This window comes from Canis lupus, chromosome 26 (assembly GCF_011100685.1).
Source record: "Canis lupus familiaris isolate Mischka breed German Shepherd chromosome 26, alternate assembly UU_Cfam_GSD_1.0, whole genome shotgun sequence".
NCBI lineage: Eukaryota > Metazoa > Chordata > Mammalia > Carnivora > Canidae > Canis > Canis lupus.
Window position 1 is genome coordinate 17263771 of NC_049247.1, and position 9152 is coordinate 17272922.

Here is a 9152-nt window from a genome sequence, read left to right on the forward strand (position 1 = left end):
GAAACAAAAAAGTCTATCTCAGGATGGTTATAACAAGTGACAATGTACAAGTTTCATAAATTTGAACTCTTCTAATTTGAAAACCAAATCCAGTTGGCTAGACTGTTGTGTTTGGTTGGTGTTTTATGTAATTGGGAAATTTTATATTTAAAAGTAGTTTTCTGGTATTATGCTGAGTGAAATAAGTCAATCGGAAAAGGACAATCCTTATACGGTCTCATTCATTTGGGGAATATAAAAATTAGTGAAAGGGAATAAAGGGAAAGGAGAGAAAATGAGTGAAAATATCAGTGGTGGTGACAAAACACGAGAGACACCTAACTCTGAGAAACGAACAAAGGGTAATGAAAGGGGAGTTGGCCGGGGGGTTGGGGTGACTGGGTGATGGGCACTGAGGGGGGCACTTGGCGGGATGAGCACTGGGTGTTATGCTATATGTTGGCAAACTGAACTCCCATAAAAAATAAAAATAAAAAATAAAATAAATAAAATAATAAAAGTAGTTTTCTAATTTATTTACAAAAATCAGAAAATTTAGACTAATACTCTTGATTGGCAAAATTAGCTGAAGCTGAATACTGGCTGTCCCTTGTACTCAAGGCCCATGTTCTCCAAAGACCTTGTTCCCCTTGTTCCCAACCCTCTCCATTCATTCATGTTGGTGGGCTAGTCTTTGTATATACATTTGTGCTTGGGACCACTGACGTAGAGATGTCAAGGGATGATATGCTAAAATCTGACAATCAGCAGTGTATAGCCTGGTAAAGGTAGGTTAGGAATCCATCAATAGGCTTTATAATGTAGCTTATTTCAATATAATAGTAGTCATGGTGCAAATGAGAATAATTACCTACTTAGTACTTGAACAACTATAACATTATGCAGCCATTAACCATGATATTTTCAAAAATATCAGATGTAAATGTAAAAGTGATTTGGTTAAATGACAAAATCACAGGTCATATAGTCGTAGGTAAATTAGTATTGAGTTATGTTACAAAGAGAATTCAAACAAGATGTGCACTATCAAGGCACTACTCTAAATGGATGGATAATCACATAGAATTACAGAGCTAAATTGGGTCAGGCAAACCAATTCCAGTACCAAAGATTCATACTTATATATTAATTGCAACTAATTACATTTTCATTGATTTTTTTAAGAACAAATTAGAGAGACCAGTATGCTTCTTTGGAATAGAGAAGAAAAAGTTTTAAAAAATGATATGAGTATTGTCTAAAGTTAGAGTCCTGAGGGAATGGTCGAATAGTCGAAAAAGACTAAGGATTAGTTAGCACAAGTACTAACTAGTACTAAAGTACTAGTTAAGCAACATTTTAAGTAGTATAATAATTTTTCTGATAGATTCTTTGCATTTTTAAATATTTGCATTTTTGTTCCAGTAAAAGTAACTCATTCTCCATGTAGGTGAGTAGAAAAGGGGGAAATGGAAGAAATAAAATATAGCTCACCTATAATCTTACTATCAATATTTTACTATTAAAAGTTTCAATCCTGGGGATCCCTGGGTGGCTCAGCGGTTTGGCGCCTGCCTTTGGCCCAGGGCGTGATCCTGGGGTCCCGGGATCAAGTCCCACGTCAGGCTCCTGGCATGGAGCCTGCTTCTCCCTCTGCCTGTGTCTCTGCCTCTCTCTCTCTCTATGTCTATCGTGAATAAATAAAATCCTTAAAAAAAATAAAAGTTTCGGGACCCCTGGGTGGCGCAGAGGTTTGGCGCCTGCCTTTGGCCCAGGGCGCGATCCTGGAGACCCGGGATCGAATCCCACGTCGGGCTCCCGGTGCATGGAGCCTGCTTCTCCCTCTGCCTGTGTCTCTGCCTCTCTCTCTCTCTCTGTGTGTGACTATCATAAATAAATAAAAATTAAAAAAAAAAAAAAGAAAGAAAAAATAAAAGTTTCAATCCTTTTGTTTCTTGTCTTTTTGCTGCTAAACCATAAGATGTATATGAATCAGGAGCCTCTATTCTGCTAATATATCCAAATACCTACACAGTGCTTACTAAAACAAAAAAAAGGTAGGCACTTGGTGGATATTGACCGAACATGTGTGTTCAGAATTAGAGTTCTATTGCTTTATTTTTATTTTTTAAAAAAGATTTTTATTTATTCATCACACACACACACACACACACACACACAGAGGCAGAGACACAGGCAGAGGGAGAAGCAGGCTCCATGCAGGGAGTCCGACGTGGGACTTGATCCCAGGTCTTGAGGATCACACCCCGGGCTGAAGGAGGAGCTAAACCGCTGAGCCACCCAGGCTGCCCTGTACTTTTTATTTTGTGTCTTTTCATTTGAGTTCATATTGTAAGCATTTTCGTGTCTTTAAGTGTTCTAACAATGTAGTTTTTTAAATGGCTAGATGTGCCATAATTTCTATTGTTGAATATTTAGGTTGTTTCCAAATTGTCACTAACACCAAAATGCTTCTGCAAGCATTTTTTCCACATAAAACTGGTTAGTATAAGTATCTGGTATACCAGACTCATGAACTGAGTCTTTATATTGATCATTATAATTTTTGAAAATTTTATAGGAAAAATAAATGGTATCTAATTGTTTTGATTTGTAGTTACTTGACAACTGTTAACACTATATATTTTTGTGTATGTCAATAAAATTACCTTTAAATGGAAATATTATTGTTTAAAAATTTAACAGAAATCCAATGTATAAAATATTTGATCTCTTCTAATCAGCATATATAGAAACATAGACACATTATAGACTTTGCTATAGTTACTTTATTCATTGTATCTTAATCAACATTTCAAAATACATGCACATATGCACATACATGTGTATTAACTGTACATTCACTGACACATTCAAATATTCCTTATGTGATACCATGTGCATATTTATTGACTGATGCTGAATTTTAAAAAAATGTTTTTAAAAGATTTTATTTATTTATTCACGATTGACAGAGAGAGAGGCAGAGACACAGGCTGAGGGAGAAGCAGGCTCCATGCAGGGAGCCTGACGTGGGACTCGATCCTGGGTCTCCAGGATCACACCCTGGGCCGAAGGCGGTGCTAAACCGCTGAGCCACCTGGGCTGCCCATGTCAACATTTTTTCTTATTTGACTTTTAGACTTTGTTTTAGAGTAGTCTTAGGCTCACAACAGAATTAAGAGGTAAGTATTGAGATTTCCATGTACATCATGCTCTACACAGGCATAGCTTCTCTCCCATCATCAAAGTCATTCACCAAGAGGTATTTATAAAAATAATAATAATTGCTATTAAATTAATATGGATATAAAATATATATTTATTTTTATTTATATACTTACACTATAAATATAGATTATTTTTATCAGTTTTTGCCAAGGATAAACCTACAGTGACACATCGTAATCACCCAATGTCCATAGATTATATTATGGTCCACTCGATATTTACATTCTATGGGTTTGGACAAATTTACAATAACATCTATTCACTATTATAATATCATAGCATATTTTCAGTGCCCTAACATAAACAAAGGAAAATGATTCATCTTCTCCCTATATTCCCTTCAACTATTCATCTTTTTATCGTTAACACAGTTTTTTTTTTCTTTTCTGGAACATCATATAGTTAAAGTTATATATAGTATGTGACCTTCTCACATTGGCTTCTTTCACTTAGTACTTTGCATTGAAGTTTCCTCCATGTATTTCTATGGCTTGATGGCTCATTTTTATTTTAGTGCTGGATAATATTTGTTTGTATTTATCACATACACGTATTGCAAAACTTCTTGGTTCCTTCCAAGTCTTGGCAACTATGAACAAAAGCTGCTATAAACATCTATGTGCAGGGTTTTGTGTGAGCATAAGTTTTCAGGTCCTTCAGATAAATGCCAAGGAGCTGAAATCTTCAGATTATCCAGATGTCCCTAATATCTTGGTCTGTTCCAATCCCATTGCCGCTTACATTTTCTATGCCAAGTATGGTTTATGAACTAGTAACATAGGCACCAAATACGAGCTTTTTGGAATCTCAAGTCTCACTCCAGGCCTACTAAATTAGAGCTTGTATTTGATGAAAGTCCTCAGGCAATCGATGTGTACATGAAAGTCTGAGAAGCAGTGCCATCAATTCTAACACCTCTGATTATAAAATAGAAGTCTCCACTTTGACCTAGAGTTAGAAACATGCCTAAAATCAGTAGGAGCTTTTGAGACAAACAAAAAAATCTTCAAATCCCAGCCCTTCTGCTTCTGAAGTGATTCTCTTGAACAGGTAATGCAACATTTCTCCTCACTTTCTCCAATCGATGCAATGATGAAAATAAGACCTTGTTGCTGTATTAAGAAATGTTATATGCAACTGATGAATTATTGAAAACTACAGCTGAAACTAATAATGTACTATACGTTAGCTAACATAATTTAAATATAAATATGAAGTGTGATAAAAAAATAAAAAGTACTCATCACTGAGGTATAATAAATGGTCAATTGTGAGTAAAAATTATGATTAGAGATAAAGAAATTAGAGAAAAGGAACAGCTCTTGAGGTTACAAAATGGTTAGTTGTAAATTGTGAATTAAAGATAACCTGATAACTGATGGGAGTTATTCTAATGCCATGCTACTTTGCTATAACAGCAATTCTTACCAGTTCAACTAAGCTTATATTTTCAAGGATTCTTAGTTTTCTCCTGGAATTATGATCAACATAGTAATTTTTTATATTATTTTTTCTGAGAAACATTTTTAGGTAATGGGGGGAAAAATGAGCCCTCTCTTAGAATATATAAAAGATGTATAAAAGACTGTTTAAAATATATTTCTTTGTGGAACATATTAAATGGATCATTATTTGTATGAGATTTTTAAAACTCACTGTGGCTTATTGTGCAAATTTTAAACTGACATTGGATAGGTAAATTATGTTTAGGCAGTTTTCAAGAACTGGATTTTTGATTCAATAGACCATAGCAACTCTTCGATGTGCTATATTGTAATTCATTAAATTATCTTCTAGCACATGCATAGCTATCATGATGCTAATGGGTATTCATATTTAAATCATGAACTAAAGTTATCTTATACATATATACGCCAATTTTTCATATCAAAAAGCTTGCAACTGAAAGAACTATAGAGCAAAACACAGTATTTGAACACATTTTTATGGTGTTGTGATTTCTAGATTATCTCTGTATTTGTTAAGCCTGTCTGTTGTGTCAGTTATCAATTCATTGCCTTTCATTTCCAAATGTACCTCCAATATGGTAAACAACAGAATTGGCTTAAGCATTTCTCTTTTTAAATGCACATTGTTAAAAAAAAAAAAAATAAATAAATAAATAAATAAATAAATAAATGCACATTGTTAACTTTCTCAGTAGAGGGCAGCAGGGGAGATTTTGCAGGAGGTAGAGACTTCCTTCAATTCACAGCACTATCCAGGAGGATAGGCAGTGTGGGTATAAGGACATCTGGTCAGGAACTACTACTTAGCAGTCACAAGCCTAGGATGTGGTCCTTTGACCCTTCAGCCTCATCCTGGCAATGATATTTCTACAGACAGCCTGGACTCCTCTGACAAGCCTAGCACAGCCTGCATAAAGCTACTTGTGTCCAGAAGGTCACACACCAAGTCAGTCCTTCTTCAAAGAGTAAGTTCTAACAACCTTTCACCCCTCCTGGCACCTGGATTCCCACTGCAGATCCAGCAACCATTTTCTTGTCACATGTCATTTTCTTATCTTTGTCTATACCTCAGGAGGTGGCTGTTGTTTGCACAGCAGTTCTGGCCTGGCCATACCAGTGGTCAGCTCTGCTCTCCAGGAGCCAAACTACATTTTCTCCAGTATTTGAACACATTTTCACAGTGTTGTGATTTCTGGATTATCTCTGTATCTGTTAATACCCTTTTCAAGTTTACCCTTTCTTAGGTACTCTCTCTCTGCCTTACCACACAGAATTTCTTTATATCTTATAATGTTTGTCAGAGTCAATAATTCTTTGTATTAAACTGTTCTGCTTTAACCTACTACATGTTTTTTTTGTTGTTGTTGTTTTGTTTTTGTCTCCTGATTGGGCTCAGAGTGCTACTTTGGCTTTCTACAATTAGAAGTGAAACTTGTTCAATAGATCATTTTATTACAATAAGGGCTACTACTTATTGTGAACTATCTATGTGCCAGGCTCTTCACAATTATGATCTCACTTCATCCTCATGGAAATCTTATGAAGTGCGTACTTCATTCTACAAATGAAGTATATAGGGATCCCTGGGTGGCGCAGCGGTTTGGCGCCTGCCTTTGGCCCAGGGCACGATCCTGGAGACCCTAGAGATCGAATCCCACATCAGGCTCCTGGTGCATGGAGCCTGCTTCTCCCTCTGCCTATGTCTCTGCCTCTCTCTCTCTCTCTCTGTGACTATCATAAATAAATAAAAAAAATTAAAAAAAAAAACAAATGAAGTATATACAAGGCTTATAATTAAAGCAGTTTACTCAAGGTCATGACTGACTCAAGACTTAAAACGAAAAAAAAAAAAAAAAGACTTAAAACGAGTCCTCTCTCAATACTATCATTGTGCTTATCACTACTATCTTAACTCCTAAACACCATAAAAGTCAACTAAAATGTCCACGAATATCTTACTTTTTTTCTGAATGATTGATAACATAGTATCTTATGGGTTTATTATCCAGATAGAACGTAAAATACATATTTGGATATCATAGCTTTCCAGGTTATGCTTGAAGCCATGAATATAAATAGAATCACCCAAGGAGAATGGAGAAAAAAAAAGAAAAACAAAAAGTTAACAGGCTTGGAGAAGACCTGGGAAAACACTGCCATTTAAAGAACAGAGGAGGGGATCCGTGGGTGGCGCAGCGGTTTAGCGCCGCCTTTGGCCCGGGGCATCATCCTGGAGACCCGGGATCGAATCCCACGTCGGGCTCCTGGTGCATGGAGCCTGCTTCTCTCCCTGCCTATGTCTCTGCCTCTCTCTCTCTCTCTCTCTCTGTGACTATCAGAAATAAATGAAAATTAAAAAAAAAAAAGTTTAAAGAACAGAGGAGCTCTCGGCATTCTGCACAAGGTTGGAGCACACGCAGCTTGCTTTCTTCTCTGCTGTTTAAGCTCTCAGCCTCGCAGCCCTTCTATTGCCAAGATATCACTTTCTAACAGGCTGACTCTGGACAAGCTCGACGTGAAGGGCAAGCGGGTCGTCATGTGAGTGGACTTCAACGTTCCTATGAAGAACAACCAGATAACAACCAACCAGAGAATCAAGGCTGCCACCCCAAGTATCAAATTCTGCTTGGACAATGGAGCCAAGTCAGTTCTTATGAGCCATCTGGGCCGGCCTGATGGTGTCTCCATGCCAGACAAGTATTCTTTGGGGCCAGTTGCTGTAGAACTTAAGTCTATGCTGGGCAAGGGTGTTTTATTCTTAAAGGACTGTGTGGGCCAAGAAGTGGAGAAAGCTTGTGCTGACCCAGCTGCTGGGTCTGTCATCCTGCTGGAGAACCTTTGCTTTCATGTAGAGGAAGAAGGGAAGGGAAAAGATGCTTCTGGGAATAAGATTAAAGCTGAGTCAGCCAAAATAGAAGCCTTCCGAGCTTCACTTTCCAAGCTAGGAGATGTCTAGGTCAATGATGCTTTTGGCACTGCTCACCGAGCCCACAGCTCCATGGTGGGAGTCAGTCTGCCACAGAAGGCTGGAGGTTTCTTGATGAAGAAGGAGCTGAACTACTTTGCCAAGGCCTTGGAATGCCCAGAGCGACCCATCCTGGCCATCCTGGGTGGAGCTAAAGTTGCAGACAAGATCCAGCTGATCAGTAATATGCTGGACAAAGTCAATGAGATGATTATTGGTGGTGGAATGGCTTTTACCTTCCTGAAGGTGCTCAACAACATGGAGATTGGGACTCCTCTGTTTGATGAAGAGGGAGCCAAGATCGCCAAAGACCTGATGTCCAAAGCTGAGAAGAATGGTGTGAAATTACCTTGCCAGTTGACTTGGTCACTGCTGAAAAGTTTGATGAGCATGTCAACACTGGCCAAGCCACTGTGGCCTCTGGCATACCTGCTGGCTGGATGGGCTTGGACCATGGTCCTGAGAGCAGCAAGAAATATGCTGAGGCAGTTGCTCGGGCTAAGCAGATTATGGGGAATGGACCTGTGGGCATATCTGAATGGGAAGCTTTTGCCCAAGGAACCAAAGCCCTCATGGATGAGGTGGTGAAAGCCACCGCCAGGGGCTGCATCACCATCATAGGTGGTGGAGACACTGCCACTTGCTGTGCCAAATGGAACACAGAGGATAAAGTCAGCCATGTGAGCACTGGGGGTGGTGCGAGTTTAGAGCTTTTGGAAGGTCAAGTCCTTCCTGGGGTGGATGCTCTTAGCAGTGTTTAGTACTTTCCTGCCTTTTGGTTCCTGTGCACAGCCCCTAAGTCAACCTAGCACTTGCTGCATCTCTCCTTGGCATTAGCTAAAATCTTCCCTCATGTCAAGATTCAGCTAATGGCCAAGAGATGCAGTACCAGGAACCGTTAAAGAGGTGCACAGCATCTCAGCTCCTCTTTACTGCACCCTGGATTTGCCTACATTCTTCAGGACCCCATTTGAATTTCTTAGTGCCTAACCATTGTGCATTCTAGAGTGCATATATTTATATTTTGCCTGTTAGAAGAAAATGAGCTGTGTTGGCTTCTCTTTTTGAAGTAGCTTATTCTAATTACAGCTGTGTCATTGTTTCACTACTCAGCATGGAAATAAGATGAAATTCCAATTGTAGTAGGTAGGGAGACAAAGTTGGTGATCTATTAAATCAATAAAAGTATCCACTGAAACAGAAAAAAAAATAAAGAACAGAGGAAAAGAAACAGTAGAAAAAAAGGAAGAAAGTATAGTGTACTGGAAGCTAAGAGATTTTCAGAAACGAAACATCACAAAGAAAACAAGAAGGATGATGAAAAATGTGTGTTTTGGCTTTAGCAACATAGAGGTCAATGGTTAGAAGAGTGAAATTGGTGGGCCTAAATTTCCTATTATACTGAGATGAATGCACAAAAGGTAAAGAAGTATAAACTTTGAGTAAAACAACTCTTTAAGATACTTGACAATGGAAAGAAGAGGACTTCTGTGAAGATATGTAGGGCC

The 9152-nt window shown here is 38.3% G+C and overlaps 1 pseudogene; it reads left to right on the forward strand.

The window, feature by feature from the left end:
• Positions 1-711: 711 nt before the first annotated feature.
• On the forward strand, positions 712-8531 carry LOC119877574 (annotated as a pseudogene).
• The last annotated feature ends 621 nt before the right edge of the window (positions 8532-9152 follow it).